This window comes from Haplochromis burtoni, unplaced genomic scaffold (genome assembly GCF_018398535.1).
Source record: "Haplochromis burtoni strain Fernald_Lab_line unplaced genomic scaffold, NCSU_Asbu1 Contig_97, whole genome shotgun sequence".
NCBI lineage: Eukaryota > Metazoa > Chordata > Actinopteri > Cichliformes > Cichlidae > Haplochromis > Haplochromis burtoni.
Genome location: NW_024582458.1, coordinates 1,866,599 through 1,893,283, shown reverse-complemented (window position 1 = coordinate 1,893,283; position 26,685 = coordinate 1,866,599). Strand labels below are relative to the sequence as shown.

Here is a 26,685-nt window from a genome sequence, read left to right as displayed (position 1 = left end):
TCTTCAAGCAACTTAAAGAAGTCCAGACGCTTTTCTTTGCAAGCTCCTTTGAATAATTGATAAGCCAACATTTTGTCTTGTAGATGTGTGATATCTGGAGTTACTATGGAATAGCAATTAATAACAGTAGTTAGTTAGGTAGACTTAATTAGTTAGTCAGTAAGGCTTGTTCATTTCTTGGGCTTGTATTGATTTTTAATGGTATTCACACTTCGGTTTACCTTTTAGTTGCCTGCTTAGCAACTCTACTTGTGATGTTCAGTTTTTAGGGGCTTAAAAAAATCTATGGGCAGGACATAATGATATTAAACTCAGTAAGGTACACTTCTCTCTACAGCGAGTGAGCTTTTTGTCACAGCTATGTGCTGTTTAGATGAGAGGAGAGAAACACCCTTCAACCATGTTATTTGTTGATGTTGTGTAATTTGTCCACCAGAGGGCAGTCTGCAACTTCCATATTGGCAACTTGCTTGTTTGTTGAAAATGCTCATAAAAAATAAATAAATACAAAAAGAGCAATCAGTGACTTCTTGTAACAATAAAATAAGTTGTTTTTTTATAACCCTCAAATAGCTACACATATTAAATGTTAAATAAATCTGTTCAGGTTCTGTGCCCCTGAGCAAAAAAAAGTTATCAGCCAGTTTTTCAGATTTTTACTTTTATATCACCAATATCTGTAGCAATATCTGTCTTTAGAATCCTGTATGGTAGGGCTCAAGAAATCACAGCAGAGGCATTTTATTAAACTTGTTTGTGTTCTGATTTTGTTAACGTTACAATTCTCTATAATCCAGTGACTATCTCAGCCCTGAAATCAAAGGTTTTAATAACTGCTGTAATAAAAATGTGGAGCCCCTCAAAAAGGCATTAAGGACAGTCCTTGTGTATTTTAAGGAGTAACAGGCACAAAGAAATTATTCACAAAAAAAAAAAGTTTAAAGAGAGCCTGATGCTTGTTTGGTGTTAAAAGTGTGTATTTTTCTCCATTATGGGGAATGTAGGATCCTTCTGGAGAGTGACCCATACGAGGGACTAAAATATCTCAGCCTCTCATGCACCAGTTGTGACCATTCTTTTTTAAAACCTTCCCCTTCCGAGACCGCCAACTTTGTGGAAGCATGAAACAGATTTACTAAGCAGGGCAAATTAGCGTGAGGCCACAGTTGGAAAAAAACTGCCCACGGGAGCGGAAAGCTCTGCAGGTGATCTACTAACAATACGCCCTTTTATGGATACACGCGTAGCCCGTTCTTTACAATAATGCAATCTAGAGCAAAGGGCCCGCAAACAAGCAGAGCAGAGGTGGGTGTGAGCAAACTAGTAACTACACAGGCCCAGCTTGTTACTTGTAATCTGAAAACATAATATAGGGTTTGCGTTTTTCCCCAGAAAAAAGCAGGACAGTGAAGCAGTGGGAGGTTGGAGGTGTTGTTGAAGAAATGAAAGAATTTCACTAAAATGCTTCACTCTGCATTGTCCAGCTTGGTTGCAAAAAGGACTGGAAATGGCATTGGGGGCGAGGAAAAGGACGCACGGGGAAAGACGTGTTCAACTGCAAAAGTACATGGAAGGACCTCGCTAAATCTTGATTATCAGGGGGTCTTTTTTTCCAGAAGCAACATGATTGATCTGGGAGAAACATCCTGCTCCGTCCATGGTGCTGAAGTGTGAAAAATACAGTCTGAATGTGACTAAGTTGAGGATTTTGCATTTTTACAGTGTGTGGCATGACATTTAAAGCTCAACACTTAGGAGAAACTAAGACTTCACTACCTGACTTTTTCTAAAGAAGATTTGATGCAGTGGGTACAGCACAACTTCTTCTAGCTGGAGGTTCCAGGTCATCTTTGATTTACTCCAGCAGATGAATAATAACGTGCCCTACTGGAATCGATATGCTCCGATAACACCTCTTCTGGCGTTCAGCTTTGTTTTCAGTGGCTTTCAGTTTCCTCCAAGCATAATGCAGATATGTCCAGCACAAAATGAGGCAAGACATGGGATTTTTTTTTCAGTGTGAAATAATGCAGCAATTAGCAATAAACTTCAAACTCCAACAAATAGACAGAAAATAAGGACAGAAAAAAAATGAAAAGGCTGCTTTTTTTTCCATTTATTGCCCTCTTTTATTAACTCTCCATGGTTGTTTTTTGTAATGCCAGAAGAGAGCTTTCACTGGAACAAACAGTATATCTGGCCCTTTATTGCGTATTTCCCCTTCTTAATATCGCTGGATGGATTAGGTCATTGCTGGTAACTCACTCAGTGGGACTGCTTTATGGACTTTTCATCAGATTCACATTTAACTCTCTTAATTAGCCAAAAGTGGACATTCCAGTCTTTATATCACAGCATCTACCGTGATAAGAAGCCGTTCTGTGGTGGAACATTTTATTCGCCTCCTTTGCTTTACGTGGTGCTGAAGTGACGTTCTGCCTTATCTAGTAATCGATGATGTTAGGGGCCATTAAAACTTTTCATATGTGCTGGTGGAATGGAGAGCTGTAATTGTAGTATCAGTGACACGGGAGGGGCTTTGCTCAAGCTCTGACCTACATCACAGTGAGAGGAAAGTGATACGCCTCTCAGGATTAAGAATTCAACCCAACCCCTCTTCCTTATAACACAACCCTGTTGTGTGGATTAACCCAAGGCTATCTTTGGAAATTTTTTGAAACAGACCTAAATACTAACCGCTCACTTGATCTATCAGCTACAGGCTTGTGGCTGGGGTTTGATGTGAAAGGCATGGCAACATAATCTTATAGAGGAGTGTGATGCACAGTCAAATTTACAGACAGGACAAAATAATGCCATTTGCCTGATCACAACTTTATGTCCAGAGCTGGCTTAGCTCGACTGTGCCGGTGCCAGTAATTGTTCGCGGTTTGCTGTAATTGCAAGCGCAGCCAGATCCAGAGTGGATTTCCTTGGTGTCTTTCAAAATTTAAGGGGGCGTTTTGCCACTCTAAAACCCCATCACATTGGATTATACGCTTCGAGATTCTACTGGAGCAAAAAAAAAAAAAGAAAAGAAAAGAAAGTGTGTGCTGCATTTTTCAGTTCGAGTGTAGTATTAGCAGCCAGTTGAGGATTCAAGCTCATCATCCCAGCAAACTTCAACATCCTGAGAGAAAAATCTCCCAGTAAAGATGTTCTGGTTTGTGATCAGCACATGGCAGAGTGTCTGCTCAAGTACAGGATAGCTGTCCTTGAGCGGCTTCATTCTGAAACCTTTATAAACCTGCAATAAATTCTCATCCTGGAGTATTTTGTGAATTTGATTCACAAAAACTTTTTAAAAAATGTAAAACAGCAAACAGAAGCATGTGTTTCTACAATACCCAGTTTTTCAGTGGCTCTCAGTGCAAAGCTTAAGTGTCTCCCGATGCTCCAATCCTTTGAGTCCAACTAGATTAAAATTGCATAATACCATCCAACGGTTTTCTTATATAAAGGCGATTTTTTAACTCTTTTGACCTTCAGAAAGCGGCACCTGTGTCATTCCTTGCAGAGCTGAATATCATCTAAAGCTTTAGTAAATCTAGGAGAGAAAGAACACAATAGCGAGGATGCCAAGCAAAGTAAAAATGACTTCTTTGCTTTTGTGGCGGCGAGGTGGCATTTTCTTTCTTCAGCTTTCTCAGCCGAAATGATGGCCAAACGATTGCTCTGCCAAATGTAATGAGGCATCACACTTTCACCTCCACAGAAGCTAAACCTAATGGAAGTCATTGGCTAAACGCATTCCAGAGTAAATGAGATGACTTCTTGGTTAGTGGGGCTGTTGTTTGGCGCATAATTGATAGGAGAGGTGGTTAAAGGCATCCATTTCCCCCCCCGAGGGCAGCATAATTGCAAAAGAATCTAATAAGGGAGGGAAGAAAGGAGAGTTTCTATCACAGCTCAAGGTCTGCATTTAGATCACATGCGATACACAGGAAACGCACAGCAGAGCTATATCAGAACATGCAAAACACCAGCAGCACAGTGGGGATAGATTCACTACATTATATGATCTATTCATTGTAGTTCTTGTCTTCAGGGCTATCTGCTGCCATCTCCATTAAATCCACTCAGCAGAAGAACCCGGGAAACAAGGATGTGCCACCGGGGGCAGACTCAATCTAAATCCACAGCTGCTCGCCTCTTTTTGCCAGTGAATGAAGAATTCACAATCGACTCTGAATTTACTCTGACTGACTGAGGACCCGAGTAGGCTGAGGGTGGTTTTCTTTTAGAAATTATAGTTCCTCAAAACAAAGAAAAACGAGATGATGTAGAAATAAAAGCAAAGCACAATATCTGCATTTCACAACTTTGCAGCCTGCAGTGAAATACTTGGAAGAAAAATGAAAGAAAACAGAAGCAAAGAAGGGGTAATTGTTTGGTATTGATTGCGCCATAACTCAGCATTAGGCTCTTGGGTGAGTGAGCAGTGCTTCCCATAGCAAATTATGCAGCTTCCGTTATTATCGTTCTATTTAGGAAATCAACTCTCGAGACAATAACACACACTGTAACATCGTATGAGAAAAATTTTTACCTTTCTACTCCCACCTAATCACGCCAATGCATATTTAAGGAATAAAATGCACATCCCTCCTTAAAAAAAAAGTTATCATCATTATTAAAAAAAAAAAAAAAACCCTGGATAAAAAAAAACACCTTTAGCATTTTTGTTTAATTGCCCCCCCCCCCGCCAAACCCAAAGCTCATAAATTACAATTAAGTAATCACATAAATACCCCCCCTCCCACACACACACACACCTCCCACCCTCCCATACACACACGCTCAGATGTTTCCTCGCACGATAGAAAGAAAAAGCAGCAGCTTCACACATGTGATTGACATGTCACACTGCGAGCGTGTGAATAAAACGCAGCGGTTAGAACTGTGGCTAAGGTCAGGGTTGAATGCTGGAGGACAGCAAAGAGCAAAGCTGGAGGCAGGAGTTCTACTCACGAAAGATCACTTAAGTGAAAAGCAGAGGCATGAAAGCACTTCACATTCAGTGTTGACTTTTTCACACACAAAAAACAACAAAAAAATTCACATTCAGTTATGACCTCCCCTGACTTTTTCTGTCCTTTACGTGTTTACATATTTGTTAAAATACACATCTGGACAGGATATTTTACAGCTGTGTATTTCCAAGTGAAAAATCACTATCCCCCCCCCCACACACACACACACACATCCCCTCCAATGTTAAACACGGCTGCATGCCTCAGCTGCTGCCTAACACACGGTTGGGGGGGGGGGGGGGGGGGGGGGTAAGAGAGTAAGTGCACTTAGAAGAAAGGGGAGCGGCGATCCATTTCTCAACCCCTTCATCAGGCTCAGCAATCCAGACCTCATCCTAGATCAGGCAGCAACCCCCCCCCTAAAAAAAAAAAGCAAAGAAAAAAAAAACCTGACTGGAGGTCAAGGAAGAGGAGCAGGAGACACTCAAGTAGGCTCTTTACATTTTTTCTTATACTATTCAACTCGTTTCACAGCCTTTCCAGAGGTAAAGGAACTGGCTGTAGAATGTAATTGCCACTCTGGTTCAATCAAAAGGGTTTTTGAAAGCAAACGGTGCTACAGCACAAGCTCATCTTTGCACTGCTATCCTGCTATGTGTTATAGAACAATTCGCTGCATGCCTTTCAAAGACACGTCTCACCTCTCATTTGCCTTCTGCTTGTTATTCTCAAAGTTATGCGAAAAGCAGCCATAAATAAACATGAATAGAGGGGAGAACGATTCCAATCCCTGCTGAATGGTAGGATACTTTGAAGATGCAGAGCCGGCTGCATTTTCTGTTCACTGTTCTGTCCGATTGCAGTCTGGGTGGGAAGAAAGGGAATACTTGTGTGCAGACCACCGATGGGCAAATATTTGGATTTGCATGAAAAAAAAAAGAAGAAAACAAGATTAAAAGAGAGAGGATGGAGTCGCGTTATTAAAGATCATTTCTCTAATAACTATCCCCCGTGTGGCACAACTATCATGAGTATGCAAAATTTTAGAGAAAAGGGTAAAAATCATCGAAATGTTATAATTTAAGAGGGCATGGAGGCACAACTCAGCAGCACAGAAAAATAAAAAAGCAACTATTTTAAATAATTCACATAGGTCAATGCTCTTTCCCCCCTTCCTCCGCCTGGAGATGGATATCATCGCCTTTAACAAGTTCGAAAGAGGCTTTTCTCCAGGCGGACGGTCCTGATGCTGTTTCTCTCTGTGTGACTGAGCAGAGCGGCACCATATGGACTTTGTCTAAAGATGAGGGAAATGAGCCCCAGCGGTACAAATCCCAGTAGGACCATCCAACCCATTTGAGGCTCATCTAGAAACGCAATCATCAGCATCGTGCACGTGTGCCTACTATCAGCACGCACACATTTGGCGTCTGTGCCCTTTGCACAAATTTAGACAACGGCATCTCGCCAGAGGAAAGAGAGCTTTTAAGCTCTATCCTTCCAACTTATGTTTGTTTCTATTTTTGTCATGTTTGCAAAACCAAAACTTAGCAGAACACAGTTCACGGTATGTGCATGCACATAAATTTAGGGCGACAACACGCACGCATGCAGTGATGCTCTCCAAGGATCACTTACTTGTCCTAGGATGCAGATTTTTTCCTCTTCATTAAACTGCTGTGATTGTAATCCCACTATCCGTCAGACGCGTTGTTTCACACACGTTATTTCATTTTCTTTATTTTCCTTTTTTTCACAGTAACTCCTGTCCTCTTAAAAAGCAAGAACAAAAAAGAGAGGATGCCCTCTGCTCCAGCAGTGTTTGCGCTCTGCACTTAATTCTGCTCGCTTGGAAGGGACTAACAGTAAGCTGTGCTCTCGGTAAATTCCCACAATCATAAGTACATTTGCCGGCCGAGGACGATACGCGCCGAGCCGAGAGTGTTCCGCGACCTCCTCCAACTGCACTTCCACAAGATGCTGCCAAGAAGCACAGAGGACAGCGCTGCCTCTGAGCGGAGACTCTCACATTGTGCGCATACACGGCTTCTGCTCTCTTTGTGCGCAGGAAGAAGCGCCCACTGGTGACGCGTGAAAACACCCATCGATGCACGGTAATGCGCAACCAACCTATGGGCAGCTGACATAAATGCACGTTTTATATGTTTATTGTTCAAATTAAGGTAATTTAAGTGCAAAAATAAAATAAATACATTGAAAAAAGAAAAAGATCGAAACCACAGGGTTGGTCGGTTTTAAAAAGAAGAAGCACTCAGAAACAAACGCCGCGTAAAACATCTAAATATGTTTTTAGTAACATAATGTCTAGAATGTAGTGTGCAAAAAACTTTTATGATAAACCCATGCCTGGGCTTGAAGGCGGGTAAATGTGATCTTCTGATTAACGGAAAGTAGGAAAGAATCGATGTGTTTCTGGTCACTGAACTCACCACCAGAAACATCGATGTGTTTACGAGGAAAATGCATCAAGTAAAAAATACACTTTTTGTGCGTTTGTTTTTTGTGCCCATGTATCACCATAAAACCTTATAAAGATTCTAGCTCACTGTACTGAAAAGCAAACAACAAACGTGTGTGTTTGTGTGTGTATGCAGGACCACACACACAGGTGCTTTAGAGGCTCTTGGTTTATAAATATGATGTTGCCTACTTTGTGTTTCATTGTTTTCATGATGCAACCATCCGAAATCACTGTGTTTTTGGTGGAGTTTTATTTCCCACAGCTCTTTTTAAAGTGTTTGCAGGAAAAATTCAATCACATCCTCGTTATAAACACACGGGCTAATAATAAAGGCTCATTTTCCCCACTTACGTCTGCGCCTGGCGTATGAACACAGTTAGGTCATCAGTCTGAAAGCTGCACTAATCACTATGTAAAAGCCATCCAATTGCTGTGCGCATGTAAGGGAACCAATGTAGTCACAATAAAAAAATAAACATAAATAAATACAAATTAAAAGTTAATTATAACCCAGAAGTGTAGGTGCTTTGGTATTGTTCAGCATTTTTGTCCTCTACGCATTTGTCCTGTCTATTTTCAGCCAAAATATTAGGATAAATCTGCCGTCCACTTCTTGTCCGGCAGCAGGAAGTGGACATTAGCTGATGAGCATAAGAGAAAGAGTGCTAATGGGCAACTGTTTGCAAATATGTGCAGCTTTATTAGACGATTACCAGTACTGTGTCTGTGTTGCTATTATATCTTTGTGCTGGGTCCAGAATACTGTTTTAAGCAATATTTGGAGGTTAAGTGCAAATAAATAGCAGTAGGATGTCTTGAAAAATTATCACTTATGTTAATCGTTTAATCTATAATGCATATACTTTAAATGGTCCTTTTAATGGGACTAGCTGTTATTAAATATAATGCCACATACTGCATAGACTCTGTAGCACAGACATGTAGGTAGCGTTCACAGGAGCATGCTGAAAGTAGAGGTTAACTACTTGGGTTTACCTGTTGCACAGGATCTGTGGTTGACAAGTTACAAAGATTGTTGGCAATATTTCTCTTGCAATGCCAACTCCTGGATTTGATGTGACTCCAAACACGTTTCAGACTACTTCAGTTGCTTCCCAGCCACACTGTTTTGTTTTGGCATCATTTTTAATGTACCCGAGCTTCTTGGGCCTGTGTTCTCTTCGGGAATGATAACCTCAAAAATACACTCAGGTCACTTCATTAGGTACACAGTGTTACCAGGTTTACTACCCTTTTTTGTTCAGAATTGCCTTAATTCTCTGTAGAATATATACTAATAGCCCAAAAGGCCACCAGCAAGCATGACACAATCACCAGCAACCTGAACCACTAATATCTCTGTCTCTCTTCCACAGCATGTCTTTTATCCTGTCTTCCTTCTCTCTCTCCAACTGGTCACAGCAGATGGCCCCGCCCCTCCCTGAGCCTGGTTCTGCCGGAGGTTTCTTCCTGTTTAAAGGGAGTTTTTCCTTCCCACTGTCGCCAAAGTGCTTGCTCATAGGGGGTCATGTGATTGTTGGGTTTTTCTTTGTATGTATTAATGTAGGGTCTACCTCACAATATAAAGTGCCTTGAGGTCACTGTTGTTGTGATTTGGGGTGTATAAATAAAACTGAATTGAATTAAATATACAACAGGAGGGATCCATTCATTCATTCTCTTCCTCTTCCTTATCAGGGTCGTGGGGGGCTGAAGCTTATCCCAGCTACCACTGGGTAGGGTACGCCCTGGACAACTCTTCAGTCTGACACAGGACTATAACAGAGAGACAGACAACCATTTGCATTCAGCTTAACCTAACCCCACTAACTGCATGTCTTTGGACATTGGGAAGAAGCCAGGGTACCCAGAGAGAACCCACACAAACACGGAGAAAACATGCAAACTCATCAGACCAGGCAATGCTTGCTTCTGCCGTCCAGTTCTGATGAGCCATGCAAATCATAGCCTGAGTTTCCTGTTCTTAGCTGACAGGACTGGCACCTGGTATGTTCTTCTGCTACTGTAGCTCATGTGCTTCAAGGTACCTTGGCATCTTGGTTGTAACAAGTAGTTATATGAGTTACTGCTGCATTTCTATTAGCTCAAAGCAGTCTGACCTTTTCTCCCCTCTTGCATCAACAAAGCATTTCCACCCATGCAACTGCAGCTCACTGGATATCTTCTTGTTGTTGAACGATTTTCTGTAAACTCTAAAGATGATCGTGTGGAGAAATTCCAGTAGATCAGCAGTTTCTGAAATAAACCATCAAGTGGAATGAAAGTGACTAGCAGATTAGATATTTGCGCTCACAAGCGGTACTTGTGACAGCTGCACCTAAATAAGTGGCTGCTGAGTACATACATGGGTTACATAGGTTTGTGTGAGGTTGGTTAATGAGATTATAACTGGAAACTGCTTAGATCTGCCACCATCTTTAAATTATGGATTAGGAGAGAAGGCATTTACATTCTACTTTTCAATTTCGCGCTAGGCTGCAATATACTCCAACACCAAGCCTTAAGTGAGGCTGTTTTTCCACCAACCAGAATGTGTTTTAGTGCTGCTGAGCTGGGATCTGCCAACAGGACGTCATAGGGAGTCAGATGTTGATGGCCTTTGCACACCTGGATACCTCCATTTGCTTACATATCTCCTCCTCCTATAGTCAGTATTTCCAGAGCAAGAAACCTTGTTCCAGGCTGCTATGGTGGCCCCTCCCTTGCTGCACTCAGTCCACAGTGTCCTTGTCCTTGAGTGGAGGCTTTGACCGCTTGGTTGCCTCTCCAAGTACTCGGCATGAGGGACAGCTTAAGTAAAAATCAGATCACTTGCTTCTGTTAGCTTCAGCTCTAGTCTTACTCAGGCAAATTTGAACTCCACTGAGAGTTAAAATTTGGAAGTGTGTATCTTTTGAACTTAGGTGCCTGACCAGCAAACACTTCTTTAATATGAGCCAATTAGTCTCTCAGTTTTCATCTGTGAAATCAGAGCTTCACAATGCTCGTGATGGTTTAGTGGCCACGAGGTCACTTGTGTTGCAAATTACAAACAATAGAGCCTCATCTTGCCAGGGTTACTGCTCGTGTTTTTTTAACCAATGCACTAATTTCAAACTGAAGTTCTTCACAGGCTTCTCAGACAGTACGAATTATGTTGTTGTCGGTGTCAGAGTACAAGTGCACACAAATTAGCAGTCTGCCACTGATTTCTGCTTACACTGAGACACTGACTGAAAATGAAGCATTACAGCAGCGATTCAGGCTTTTAATGCAACAGGGCTGAAAACAGTCAGTGAAATTAAAAATGCAAGGCTCATCATTGTGAAATATCGATAAACTTTAATCGTATAAGCCACTTTAACCAATAGATTTTATAAGTCTTTCATCAGCAGCTGTGGAATGGATATCCCATTTACTTTATAAGCTGTGCCAGTGATTCACTTTTAAGTGAAGGATGCCTTGAAGATGCAGTTGCTTAAAATAAATAAATAAAAATAGGTAAAAACCTGCAGACATTCAGCTTCATGTTTTATCAACTGTCACTCACACTAAATACATTTTCCTGTCCCTGCATGGGTAATTGCTGTTAGTTTTATCTGATGCAAACCATTTGATTGACCTAAATATTAAAATGATGGAGATATGAATTTTTAATGTTTATGGTCATAGGAGAAATCCAGGGGCTTCGGGGAGACTAATGGAAAAGACAGAGGTGGGGAGATTCCATTAATTAAGGTCATTTGGGGTCTGATTGGTTGAGGAGAGGTGTACCGTAGTGCGGGTTTGTGTTTGGGAAAATGACAGATCAAGGTCTGCAGAGATATGAGGCTATCACATACACTCCATCCACCTTCATCTACAAGTAAGTGAGGTGGCAAAATGAGTGATGACACCATTCTGTATTCTGCATGCACAAGCATCTGTTTCAGAGAGCGCAAGTCCTGCTCGATTGCCTGTAGACCAACCTTGGCTGGAGACCCTTTGAAGCTTCGCATCTCCAACCATCTCTTGAAAGAAGTCAAAAGAAATTTTTGGTGGCACTTCATGATATAGGCTGAAAATTAAAGTGCAATTTCACAACTTTTATCATGAAATTTTCTAAAACTAGGCCAAAATTTTCAGTACCTAAAACTATCTACCCCGACATTCAGTAGAACAAGGGAGAAACAGATGCAAGTTTGAATAATAAGAACAAAAAAATTCTACTCTCAGTAATTTTAGTTGATGAGTAAATTTTGGGTAGTTTAGAGAAAATAACTTCTGCTCTATGTAATGTTGTAAGTGCACAGTAATTTTAAGAGTGTGCTCTGTGCACACATTGTTATTACAAATTATTTTGGTGCACATGGTAAAATATACACTGTTCAATGGCATTCATATTTTGGTTTACAAGAAAAAAAAATACTATCAAAAATCGATGGAACCAAGTCTAATTTTTCCTGTTTAGATGAAGACAAAAGCAGGAATAAGGAAGGAAGAGGAAGATTCTTCTCCCTTCAATTTTCTGCTTTTGCAGTAATTTCTTTAAAAAATTGATGCGAGTTTCCAAATGCAGTTATTATTGCATCTTTCTGCAAGATTAGATATAGAGAGTTATTTAAAACAAAGAGCCAAGCATCAAAGTTTGCAGTGTTGCTGTGCTGTATAAGCAGTACTTTTTACTTGATAAAGAATGTTGACTGCGATGAGCTTGTGGTTAGAATGGGTCAAAATTGGGAGTTGGTTTAAAAAATACAGATAAGTAGAAAATCATACTACTACTTCTTCTTCTTCTTCTTCTTCTTCTTCTTCTTCTTCTTCTTTTTTAGCAAATTCAAATATAAATTTAAATTTAAATTAAAATTATAAATTTAAAAGTACAACAATATTAGGTTGATCATGTTGTCTGAACATGTGGGAAACTACAAACTCTTGAAGGTAAAAGGCAAAGCCAGTTTGCCGACTCTAAAGCAAGAGTGCAACCTTAACATACCTCAAAGGTTTTATTTGTATGGCATTGAGAATGACAATGGATTGGGAAAACTGGTCAGGTAGCTCAGGAGTACGACTCTGGGAGGGAAGAGTCGAGGATTAGTCCATGGCAGAAACTGATTGTTTGAAGAGCAAGTGTTGTTACTTGATGAGAATGAGATGAACAGCAGGAGGGGCCAACGGTCAGGTACCCCCGGGAGAGTTGGTACCATTGGCGAGTGGACAGACAGGTGGGTTTCTGACCAGTGGTTTTCATCCAGCTTAAGGAATCAGGTAAGAGAGTCATGCAGGAAGTGTTTTCTTCAGCCCTACAGGAGTGACTAACAAACAGGAGTTCTCTCAGGAGTTAGCATAGCAAAAACGCAGGAAAATACAGGTGGCAAGAAGGAATTTGATTGCTGCTTTACTACTGATGACAATCCAGTCCAGACCGGATGTTGGAGCTGGTGCTTAAATTTAGATGGGTGACGACTCTGATGAGAAACAGATGCGATGACTGAAGAGCGGGAACAGAAGACTGCATGTGAAACTAAATTAAAAAAACAAAACAATATATTTCTCATAATGTATTTAGCAACATAATCGTGAGAAGATTTATGCCAACTACAGCCATATAAATTAATCATAGATTAATCTTCTTCTTCAGTCGCCATAGTGCCTCCAACTCACCCTATTCCCAGCATCTTCCTCCACCAAAAGTCTGCATGTCCTCCATCACCACATCCCTGGATCTTCTCTGTGGTCTTCTTCTTTTCCTCCTGACTGGCAGCTCTGTATTCAACATCCTCTGTCAAGTATATCCATTATCCCTCCTCTACACATGTCCAAACCATCTGTGTCTTACCTCTCTAACTTGGTCTGCAAACTGTTCAACCTCATGTTTAATCCTGTCATTTCTGGTCACTCCCAATGAAAGATTTTGTATCTTCAGCTCTGCCACTTCCAGCTTGGCCATCTGTCTTTTTTTCACTCTTGCTGCTATCCTTCTCCCACAAATCACCCATGGCACTTGTCTCCACCCACTCCACCGAGCCTGCTCTTTCTTCTCTTGTGCATTGTCTGTTGCATTGAATGATTCATCCCAGGTACTCTCTCATTCACAAACATGTATTTTGTGCTGCTTGTTCTCTCCAAAGCCCCCCCACTCTCTTCTGCCTGCCCCCCACTCTTGCTACAGATCACAATGTCGTCTGTAAACATCACAGTCCATGGAGACTCTTGCCTGACCTCATCTGCCAGCCTGTCACTACTGCAAACAAGGACCTTGGATCGATCCCTGATGTAATCCCACCCTCTCCTTCAACCCATCGGTCTCACCACTGTCTCGCTGTCCTGCACCACCCTCACATACTTTTCAGACACTCCTGACTTCATCATGCAGTACCAAAGTTCCTCTCTTGGCTTTCTAAGGATCCATGAAGGCACAGTGAAGTTTGTTGAGCTTTTCTGTATATTTCCATCAGCACTCTCAAAGCAAGCATCTGCAATACCATACTGCTACTCACTGCTCATCACCTCCCTTCTGTGTGTGGTTCATAAACTTTATCCCCATGTAGTCACCATAGCTCTACACATCACCCTTGTTGTTGAAAGTTGATACCAGTAAACTTCTTCTCGTTCCTCAGACATTGTCACGGACTGTAGTAGGACTCAGGCGCAGAGCAGAGTGCAAGGAGTGCAATGCAAGGAACAACGTTTAATTACAAAGTCACCAGGTGCAGATATATACAGTGGGGGAATAGCGGGGGCTCATAAAGGAAAGTCCGGGGAGGGAATCACATTCACTCTCGCTACTCTCTTCACAAAGGTTCAAACATCGGGTCGGTCACGGGTCCGGGGAAACTGTGCACAGGAAAAGGTGGGTTACGCTAATGCAGAAATCACAGGGAAAATTCACAGAGCTAGAGATACACAAAGCTGAGGTTCACTAACGTGTCTCGCACAATCATTCACTTCAAGGTCTTTCAAGGTCCCTTTTCAAGCTTTTCCAGCCCCCCCGCCAAAAAAAAAAAGAAAAAAAAAAGGAATGCATGTTTTAATTCGCATCACCTCAGTAAGACATTTGAAAATTAAAACAAATCATCCTAGGTGAACTTAAACACCTTTGTTCCCCTTTTGTTAAGACATAGAAAAATGCACCACACAAAAATACTGCAAAAGGAAACGGTCACCCTATATACATCGTGTATAAACTCAAAATGCACATTTTACTTAAAAATTAAGATGTGAAAATGTGACCAAATCAACTTGTTAGAGATATTCTTCTCCTGTTGAAAAAAAAGAAATAAATAGTCTTCTCATCAGATATTGATGCTTTTTTCCTGTGACAAAAAATAGGAGACAGATGTTTGTTTGTTTTTTAAGTTAATTCCCAATTAAACGTTTGGGGGTTTTTTGCTAACTACATTGCTGCCTGTATTATTGCTGAAGTCCTAAATGATCACTTTTAAAGTGTTTGTGCTAATAACATCATGTACAGTCAGACTGCAGAACAGCACTGACTGGGAGGCTTTGAACAGATCACATAGTTCAATTCAACATATAAGACTAAGAATGCACAAGCATCTACTTAAAATCTATTGACTTTATCATCTGTGATATTATTATGTACAATTCCAATGTATTTTGTTTATCTCCCTTAAATAAACAGGCAGCCTTAAAGTGTGAAATATTCATATATAAACACACATATAAATGTGTGGCTGATAGTGCCCCACAGGCCTCAGTGTGAGCTTGAAGACATTTATAATGTTTAAGTAGTTTAATGTGCAGGTTCTGACGATAAACACATTTTGAATGAAAGCCGGGGAGCTTTGGTAGCACAGAAACAAGTGGCTATTTTTTGTGACCAAAGCCTTTTCCTTTGCCATCTCTCTCTTTGAAGTACACCTAGTTCCTGGTACCCGTCTTTATTCTTCATCTCCCCGACTAGTCCCCATTTTCTTTGCCGACCTCTTCCTTTGAATGCTTCCTCATTCCACAATCAAGTCTCCTTGTCCTCTTTCCTCAGTCCAGAGGATACACCCAGGGGCGGAGCGTGGGGGTGGCTTACTGGGCTTAAGCCCGGGTTGTTTTGTCAGAAGCCCGGGGTATTTTGGAGTGTAATTTTTTCATAGTTAGATGCCTGGCTGACAACTGTATGAAAACAAAAAGTACACACAATATTCGAAGCACATAGTGCACACTGTGGGAATTTACGACTGTGCGTGAATCCCCCCTGATATTGGTATGATCCGAAGCTCAGGCACTAAGCGACTGAGCGAGGGGGCGGGGCAGCTGCTGCCTGTGAGTGCGCTGTTGGAGAGACGGAGCCAGCCATACTAAGGAGAGCTTAAGTTTGACCAGGTACCAAAGCAAATCATTCGTACTGTACAAATAATGTAAATATGACGGTGCATCACGAAAGATTGATATCAAACTGATCACTTGACCAATATTACGTTACTTGCTCTTCAAGTGAATCAACAAATGGCGAAATGAAAAGCCGAACAAATGCTATTTTTTTAGAGAGTCTTAGCTTACGTGTGTTTATTTCATATTTTCAGTTCTTACCCTCCCCGACTAAATCGGTTTCAGTTATGTACTGAAATATAAGAATGGACATTAGAGGCTTCTTTCAAAGAAAAAACTCAGGTAAATGTTATTTTATATATTATGCTTTGTATGTTGTTCAGTATATTTCTATGCAAAACAAGAGGGATTTCAGTACACAGCAGGATATTCACATTTGTAACCAGATATTAATACACTTTAGGGAAAAACATAAAACATTTTTACTGTACAACATCAATTTAGAGTAAACTTTTGTTTTAGATAAATATTGAAATATCTTTTGAATTAGTTAAATGTCAGAATAAAGAGAGACAGAGCTGTTTTTTTTATCACTTTCATCAAATTTAGGAGTACATGTACACTAAGTTTATTGTTAATTAATAAGAAACTCCAGACGATTCCATTCTGAGCTGAAGAAGCTTCTGATAGGTTAGTAGAGTCCATGTGAGTAAATTGGTGGCACAGCTGTGGATGCATATAAGGCAAAACACAGAGCCTGTTTCTGTGACATGGGAACATCAAGAGATGTCAACCAAAACACCAGGAAAAGAACTGTGGAGCTCCATAAGTGTGGCTCAATTTTGAATACAATTTGGTGCCATTTGCAATTAAGAAATACAGATAGTTTCTCTCTTTACTCTTAAAGTTAACAAATATGTTTTTTATATTTATCAATCTAAAAAAATAAACATTTAGTCTGATTTGATGTTACAATTAAAAAAGTGTTTGTGTTTTGATCTGAAGAGTTTGTAAATATCTGTATATTTGATGATTGTCAGCACAAAGAGAGAGAGAGGAACAGAGAGGGAGATGGAGAATGAGGACAGAACAGAGATGAACAAGAGCAGGTGAGACACATGTTAGTCAAATGGTTGTTTACCAAAAGTATCACCGTATCATAGGTCCTCATGTATCTCGTACCTAGTGTTTCTTTTTAGGTTTGTTATTTTTCAAATTCTACATTTATTAAGTTATGCAGGCTTGTTTGCACAACAAGGCTAAATAATTATATAAACTTTTCTCAATCTAAATATTGTACTTTGGTAGAATTAAAAAATAAGATGTAGTGCAGGTCTATGATGATTTTTAGTGCTACTATCATCTAGTTCTGATTCTGGTTCTGTCTTGTGTCAGTAGTCTGATTTAAGTTGTAGTCCTGTTTTAATTCTGGATCAGTTCTGGGTCTGGTTGAATTGGGGTTTAGTCCTCGTGTCTTGATACAGCCCTGATCTTTGTTCTGCCTTGCTGCTTAATTAAAAAACTAGTTTAAGGTGTCCTGCACATGTGATATATATTTTTCCCTATATGAAGTCATTCTTTTTTGAACAAAACTCAAAACAGAGCCATTAATCTTTCAGTCATTTCTCCCCCCCCCCCACCCCCCCCCCCCCCCCCCCCCCCCCCCCCCCCCCCCCCCCCCCCCAACAAAATCGCAGCTGCAGTCTGGCTCAGTCTGACTGACACCTTTAGGGCTAAGCCCCGGGTGTTTCAAATGTCTGGCTCCGCCTCTGGATACACCAAACCCCTTCTTGGCAGTTTCCCTGCCACTTTAGCTGTACTTTCCCAGTCATCTTCTCACCTAGATCCAGTTTAAACTCCTTCCTGAACTCTGCGCAGCATTCTTCCTTCTTCAACTTCCACCTTTAATTCTTGCCTTCGTTTCCTTCCTGCAGACTACCGTACGATGCTCTCTAGCTACAACCTTGCAGTCTTGTATCTCTTTCAGTCTGCACCTTCTACACCTGCATGCACCTTTCTCTTATACATCCCCCTATGTTCCTCTCTCTTGCTTATGTAGGTGTTAACCACAGCCATTTCCATATATTGATTTCCATATATTTTTTCCTTAAATCTACAAACATATACCTTATTCTCTCTTTAAGTCCATACCTAACAACCTCACCTCCCTTCCCCTACAGTCCATTGAAGTCTACTCCAATCACCACGCTCTCCCCTCTCGGGAATCTTTTTACCACTTCATCCAAATCTTTCTCTTCTAACTCACAACAACCTGTGGGACACACTCACTGACAACATTCATCATCAGCCCTTCAATTTCAAGCTTCAAACTCACATCCCTGTCTGACGCCGTCTCCATCTCCACAACACTGTTCACATACTCATCCTTCAAAAACATTGCTGTTGTTGTGAGTGTTCAAGATAAAACAAACAAAAAAACCCCAAACAAAAACAACTTGTCAAATAAATGAAGCCGTAGTCCAAATTTATTATCATTTCTTGATGGATTAAGGGATTATTTCATGCTCCTGCTGTTCTTTTTTGTTATAACGCTAATTAGCGAAGATATTTTGTTAAAGCAGTTATTTGTCAAGAAATCCACACAGCCGTGTCTGTTTAAAGTTTTTTTCTTTTAATTAAAGGTAACTGAAAACAAACCATCTTGCTTCCATTACTGTAAAACCATATTGGCTTGTGCTCTGTAATGTCACCTTACAAAGGAGGAAAAGGAGAACAGCATTTGTCTTTTTTATATAAGAGTGCAGTTGAACAGTGGATATTCTGCCACGCACACCAAAATAATGTGTAATTACAACATGAAATGGGAGGTGATACAGCCTTTGCCCCTAAAATCACTATAATTACAAAGTGAGATGGGGAAACATTGTGCATTCTTCTAAAATAGCCTGAGGCTGCTCACTACTTAAAATTACTTACAATATAATTAGTGTCTTTGCTCGTTTTAAAAGTCTGAAGTTACTGACTACTTGAAAATAACCTTGTCTTTCTTTTAAAACCTCCAGTTATTTCCCAACCCTGACACCCCGATGTGCTGTATTTTTGAACCTAAGAAAGAAATGGTGTCAGGAAATATTAAGAAATAGTATTTTATTCTAGAATTTATCATTTTAGAAATGTATAGAAATGTTTTGCTTATTCCTGGTTATATGGTTTGCACTTCTTTTATATATGTGCTCTTGACATTGTTAGGTGTCTCTCTCTCTTTTTTTTTTTTTTTACAGAAAATGTACAACCATGAAGTTTCTAAAAAAGATTTCATTCATTGGACAATAGAATTATACATAAAATATGACTCAGTGAGAATAACACATTTTCACATTCAGTTGAAAGCACATTGCATAACTGTACTGTTTGGAGTGTGATTAAAGCAATTACCAAGTTACATTTCAAATCTTTTTAATACCTTGCGAAATGTCATTTAAATCCTGATGGTGTGATGCAAAAGCTACAGTCTGCAGTTATTTTTTATTATGCCTTTTCAGTTCCTGACATCCCTCCCACTGTCTCCAAGGGAGTTTTGGCCCCTGCTCACTGATAAGGCAGGTTGTCAGTTAATGCTGTACGCCTGCGCCTTTGCCAGGTAACGTTCAGTTTTTGGTTAGGATAGTTCAGTCAGCTCCGAGTATGGTCAGCCTGAGAAAGACGGCCATCATCAGTGGAGCGCTGATACTCTGATTCGCCATGGCAACAGGTAAATAAAGAGCAGAGCCTTCATTTTGGACTGAGGAATATGCATATATGTCATCATGGACCATGATATTTATCTGAAAATATTAAAAGAAAGAAAATATTTATTATTGTTCAAGTAGAGCCATTCTGTCATCATCAAATACAGGGTAAAAAAAAATCAATACTTAAAAACAGGTTTTTATTGCTACAGTTTTTTATTTTGTTTGTTTCACTAATTGTTCAGTCAAAATGTAATCTATTTATGTAGAAACATGACTGTTTCACAGAGAATTAAATTATTTGTCATTACTAGACAAATTATTTTTAATGAGATTCACATGCTTAATAATATCTGAAAAAACAAACCAAACAGGGACCTTTTCAAAGTCTTTAACGAATATAAAGTTTTATTAGTAAAGCAAACATGTCATAACAAATATCTGGGATTTTGTATTTTTTTTTAATGTTTCAATAAAGCTTTTGGGGGATAGGCCATTTGAAATAAGGAAAACAGATTGTGTTGGAAAAAATAACTACAAAGAGATCCAAACTGATCCAGACAGGAGTTGGGACATGACCAGAGTTGAATTTGATCTGTTTTTTATTTAGTTTAGTAGCTGCACAAGATTCAGACCAGTCCAACATATATGAACCTATTGCTACTGTGCATTGCCTAAACTGCCACAGTTCATTCTCAGTTTCTGTTGCAGTGTGATGATGCAGGTATTTGACACATAGTCAGATGTGGGTAACTAACAGGAGTTATCCTAAAAATATAAACCTTCAGAATCCCAAACAGCATCACCTGACACAACATTATTATCTCTATTTATTACACAAAATTTACATTGTTAGTTAAGTAACATTACTAGCTGCATTTCTGTATAGATTTCAGTGTCTTCTTTTAATTTGTGAAAATAAGAACGAACTAAAACACAAAAGCTGACAGCATGCTGTTACAGTATGCTGCACACTACAGAAACAGACTGGGGCTTTGGTATGCTCTACAGTTTTCATTTCGGCATTTTGTAAAAGTCTTTATAGAAAAATGTAGGGGGAGCAGAAAGTACTGGTTAATGCTCCACTCACTGCAAAAACTAACTCCACTGTTGCCTTGTGTCTTTTAATGAATAACTCTTCTCAATCATCCCTCCAATGCTCCAAATTGAGTTCCGGCATGTTATTTTAAAGCACACTATTAGTAATAACAAAAAAAACAACTTTCCAAAAAAAAAGAGATAGCCAAGGAAATATCTCTTCTATCAGGCTTTCTGCTTTCACCACCTAATAGTGACTACTGCAGCCATGCCAGGCCCCAAAATGGCGATTAATATGGGCTTTTTCACATGTAAACTTTGAACCTTTGAACCAGTGAGACTTCACAGTTTTTCATTTGAATTGTCACTATTCTATATTAGCTTTTGTGTGACAGACATAATGTTTATTAATTCAAAATGTTGGACCATGTTCTGATGAATCTGCAGGCGCAGCTGCTAGTAAGGAGAAATGCTGCATGTCACACAGTACACACGTCACTAGCATATAATATCTGTGTGCACTATAGGCAAGTCCAAACAATAACTGAAGGTTACACTACGGGAAAATAAATGTTTTAAATTACTCCAATTGAGGATTCTTCTAAAAACTGGGGTCGACTGGGACTGATGCACTAAATTAGGGATTCTCCAAGAAGCCATATGTTGGTATAAATATATGCAAATTAGTGTTATAAAATTCTTAAAAAGAGGTCAGAAGGCTGGGAATCATCAAGCAGCTCCTCTATGAACATAACATTGAGTCTAATGCTGCTGTGCTCCCCTGACCCCCGAGCAGGGAGTGCACATGGAAAAAAAATGTATAATTTTGAAGGTCTCCTGGTGCTTTGCACATTCTCGCTGTTTTGATACTTAACAATGACCTTCTGAATGGGCACCACAAGGAAAGAAACTGGAAAGATAGAAACAAAGGGAAAAGTTATGAGAAAGATGAAAATTACCTGAAGGTGTCCACTTCTTCCCAGAGACATATACAGCTTTGACTGAGAGAAGGCTTTTTTTTCTTTCAAGCTCCAGGCTTGGCAGCGTAGAGTATACTGCTCCCATTGTTGTTTCTGCCAGTTCTCTAAAGTTGGAGGTATAACAACATCCACTGGCGAGAATAACACTTTGTTTCATTGGTGCACTTTGGATCTGTGCTGTGAAGAAAAAAAAAAACACTAAGAGATGTGGGCAACACCTCAGCGTGAAAATGTCAAAGGTGGTCTAAGTGGAAAAAAGTAGGAAAATCAAAAAACACAAAGTAAAAAGAAATCAGCGTTGTTACGTAATGTACAGTCCAGTGGGTAAGCATTTGGACAGTTACACAGTTTTTGTTCTCCAGGCTCTGAGTTTCAGAAAATTCAGTTTAAAATAAAATGTAAGCTGCTCAAGGAACATTTAGCAGATGAACATCCATTACTGCAAATGCTTTGCAAACTGTTGCATAAAAGTTTACTGTAAATTTATATTACAATACTATCTATCGATTCTTTAAATGAAAGTATAGGAATTGTGGTAATGAACAGTATGGATTCAGCTTCATGCTGGAAGCAGTTATTATGAACATTGGCTATGTTTGAAAATTGTTTGAAAATTATTCCTTATCAATGACAGCCAAATCGGTAAGGTAACACCTTCTAAGTAAGTAAAACTGCAATTTGAGTATAATCTAAAGGACAGTGAGTATGTTAAGATCCAGCAATAAAAATAAATATAAAGTTTAAAAAGGGCACAAAAATTAGGCAATGGTATCAGGGGGAGGTAATGAGGTGCATATTAGAGATGGACCGATCAGATATTACGTATCGGTCCGATACTGACCTAAATTACTGGATCGGATATTGGAGAGAAATAAAAAATGTAATCCGATCCATTAAATATCAAAAGCACCTCACAAAACTTGCCACATGGCCTAACTCGGCTCATAACCGAGCATAGCACCGTGATAGGCGGCTGTGGCGTGTGAGAGCTGTCAGTGGTCTGGTTAGTATTTGTAGCCTTGCTACCAAACCGCATTTCATCTCGAGGAAGTTATCCCAGAGAGAAGTAAAGCAAGTGTGTAAGTTCATCTCTGAATGTTTGTAAAGCATTCCCGTTAAGCTTAACAACCGATATATGGAGCGACTGCCTCTTCTCTCCCCCTCCCTCTCCTGCTGCTACTTCAGTCATGAAACTGCTCAATAGATCAGCTGATCGCCTTTTCTGTTGCGTGTCCATCTCTCTTGTTTGTTTATTGCCCACTTCACGCCAGAAAGAGGAAACCAGCGGCTGAACAACAGCAGCACGTTTAAGCTTGATAAGCTGTTGTTAGAATTTATTTACATTCTACACCAGGATCTTTTCTACGTAGCTGACGGCTGGTAACTGTGCAGGGGCGGATCTAGCAAAGTTTAGCCAGGGGGGCCGATAGGGCATTAACAGGGAAAAGGGGGCACAAAGACATACTTTTCTTTCTTATTCTCATTTAAAATGTCTAGCTTTTAATAAATAATTATCTGAATCTTACACCCAAAGTTTTAATCTGATGTAAAATGTATAGAAGTCAATTACTGTATATAGTAACTGTTAAGTCTAATATACCCTAGTAAGCTATAGTACTTTTTCCTTTGGGAAGGTACCATCTGTGCAGTCTCTGTTGAAGAAAGATGTTGAATCTATTTAATTATTCTTGAAAAATAATTGATTTCTGTGCATTTTTTTTCACACTGCATCAAATTAAAGTTGATTACGTCGATTAAGCATCATGAGGTGGAGGGGGTGGTTCCCATTTTTTTTTTTGCTGGGAGTTTGCAACCCTATTAGTTAGGTTGCTTAATATTTCTGCTAAGTACTCTTTAAAATACCAGAATAGGGAGGATGGAGTAGGTTTAAGTTTATTAGATTGATCAGTTTGCTGAACTATGAAATATTTTGGGTGCAGTGTATTTTTTGCATACAGGTATAACAGAATAGCTTTAGTGTTTTTTTTTTAACTTGAGTATGAACTTATACAAAATGCAGCAAGATATTAAAAAAACAGTTTTATTGATTAAAACACACTATATCGGATTCATATCGGTATCGGCGATATCCAAATTTATGATATCGGTATCGGACATAAAAAAGTGGTATCGTGCCATCTCTAGTGCATATTTTAAATAATATTTTATTTGGTAGAATAAACCCTGTTTACAAATCATATCAAGGCTACAATGAACATACTTGTAAGCATTCGTGTCACTTTAGCTTTCCTGCAGCACCTCTGCAGTCACATGGTGCTGCTGTAACTTCCTGCTCAGCAGGCATACAGTCATGCCTTCAAGTTTTCTTGGTGTTCCAGATTTCGCTTCAACTTCCATAAATCCCCTAAACTGCCATTTCTTAATGACGGGTTAGTCAGTGGAAATTGCAAGCTGGAAGCTTTGATTTCTTTTTATAGACTTCCTCTGCTTTGCAGGCTTCAATTAGCTTTCATATCCAGTCAGCTGCCGTAAAGAGCCCTTAGTTGCTGAGTATCACCACAAAGTTTGAAGAGTAAAAGCATTCATCAGCTCACGAGTTGTCATCAGTTTAACAATTTCAATGAGCGACTTAATCAACCTCATATTTCATCAAGGCCCAAACAACAAGAACAACAACAACGATAAGAAAAAGAAGACTGATTTTAGTAACATTTTTTAATGAAAAAAATATTATTTTAAGAACTTGTATTTAGTATTTAGTAAGTCAACAAAATGCATAATTTGTACAAACTGTTGTATACAATCTGTACATAGCTGTACATAAAGAAACAAAGTAAATAAAGGCAGCTGATGTTCTGTCTAAGATCAGTTTTTATACACCGTATATAAAGCCTTGATGACTTTATAGACTTGATTCACCTAAACAAATTATTAAATTCTTCATTTTCTGAATCCAAGTGAGAAAAAGAAGGAAAACTTCTACAATACCTAATTTTTTGGAAACAAATTTGTCTTTTGAATGCCTTAATTTAACTGTAGAAATTTGTTGAACTTCTGTAAAACCTTAGTGTGGCTAAGTCTTTTCTGTTGAGTTTGCCTCAAAATTGTAATCCAAATACACAATGAATTGGCACAACCACACATTGAATGAATACCCAAGTGGCGTGTTGATAGTTCTCGCCTTGTACTTACCGCCAAAATTATTCTCATCGTATTAAATACAGCATCTCTCAAAATTGGTTTGGCTCTCTCTAGGGCCATTTCTATAGTCTCTTGCTGTGGTGTGGCCTCAGTTCGTCTAGCTGCTAATCTATCTTAAAATGATAACATGACAACGGAGAGATCTAACCACAGCTGTCCTGCCAGCCCATCTGTCGCCCCGTTAACATATGGGTATATTGCCCATAGGATAAGCTCATGTCAACTGGACTTAATTAAGTGATTTAGCTATGCAAAACTATTGTGTTGTCTTTATAAAATCTGTGCTATAAAGCAATCTGCCGTACAACCTGAAAGCACGTCGAGTCTGTTTTGTCCAGTGTAGTTGTATTTCGTAATGTAGACCTCATGTCAAGACTTGGTCGATTTACAGCTCTTAACTGGTGTTAATGGAGACAGTTTGAGCATATTGCTGAAGAATACATCAGTCACAACATGCTCTAATAATCTAGACTGAGTTTAATTCTTCCGTATGTAGTGAAATTTAAGGCTCTTTTATGCAGATTTCAACAAAGCTCCACAAGTTTGCAGTATAATCTAACAGGCTATTTTCTCATGCTTGCAATACTGTAAATAGGGATTTATTTGCTAGCGAAATATTATATATGGGTCATTGTTCTTTTTCACACTGACTTATGTATCTACTGCATGTATAAGTGTGGTGTCACAGCATCTTTCAGGAGCATTGGCCTCTCAGTTATACTACTACGATATTTATGTTTTTATATAGTAATAAAAACTCATTGTCGCATGTTTTTAATGAATTGGTAGTGATCTTTTGATGATGTGATTTGCTAACTTGCAAGAAAATAAAAAGGATCAGTTGGACTTATTAACTTTAAGCCTAACGCGTGTCTTTAGTTTTAAAATTGTGTCTGTTTTCCCTCATAGTCTGAATGTGCTTGACTCTTATGTGTTGCATATGGAATGAGCTCTCTTTAGATGGCTGCTTGTGGATTGTTTGAAAAATTTCGAACCAAGTGCACAGAAATGACATGAAATAATGGTCAATTATTACTGCAGTATACAGACATTCTACGTCCCTTCTCCAAGTATCATTTCTAGATCGGTCCGCTGACGCGCACATGCGATTACTGATATTAATCCCAACCATGCTTGGATTCTGGTACTGTAAGGTATGGAGGTTGCTTGCATTGGCTTCCAGTGGCTGCTATTTCTCAATGAATTGGTTGTTAATGACATATGCAAATTTTCTCACTCTCTGCCTTTAAAAAATATCTCAGTGTGGTCTCGTTTCTTTCCTACTTAAAGAACACACTAGTGCATATCCTAATTTGCATATAGCCAATTAAAGTTATTATTATTATATTCGAGTGAATAACACTGAAAAGAGTTTCTACTTATATGTTCCCGCTTTGTAGCATTTATGAAAAACACTGCTCAATTATTATAAGAGTAAACCGGAATTAATTTAAATCATTCACTTTTCTTAAGGAAAGCTTTCTTTCATGGCATTAGGAATATTAGCGCTCTCTCGGGCTTTATCTCGTTCTCTCGAGTATTTAGGATATATTCCCTCGCCCCAGTATACTAAGTTACATAGCAATGTGTTGGTGTGTCTTTCTGAGTTATTTGTTTAGAATTTTGATGTCTATGTTGTGCAGCTACATTCCCTGTTACATAATTGATAAAAAGTAATTTAAAAAAGCAGAGTGTCTCAAGTGGAGCATATAGTCATGAGGGGAGGTTCTTAAGTGATTCAATTATATCAGGTGGCTTACATTAACTATTGGATGACTCCCAACAAAAACCCTAAACGGTTGTTCACTGACATACTCATAGAGTATTAAAGTATCAAGGTGACGCTCGCACCTACCGCAGATACTCTTATCAAATAATTCCCACAATATCAACGGTGTTGATCAATCGTATGTTTGGTGCTCTCATTTCCTGTTTTTTTTACCATTTTGCACGGATTCACATTAATAACTTTAGCGGATTTCACAGTCACCTTCATTTGACATCTAATCTTCTCTCTGTGCAATTAAATGGAACGCAACATCCATAGTGATTTCTGTGCAATCACTACTATAAATAATTCATCGCTCGATCTCTCT

General features: G+C 39.3%; 1 protein-coding gene across 1 annotated transcript in view; it reads right to left on the bottom strand.

Annotated features, from left to right (window-relative positions):
• cntn3b (contactin 3b) overlaps window positions 1-7,048 on the bottom strand; it is a 56,102-nt gene extending 49,054 nt beyond the window's left edge. The window contains exon 1 of the mRNA XM_005941607.3: window positions 6,612-7,048. The gene's annotated coding sequence lies outside the window, so the exon portion shown is untranslated. The remainder of the gene's footprint in view (window positions 1-6,611) is intronic.
• Window positions 7,049-26,685: the final 19,637 nt, after the last annotated feature.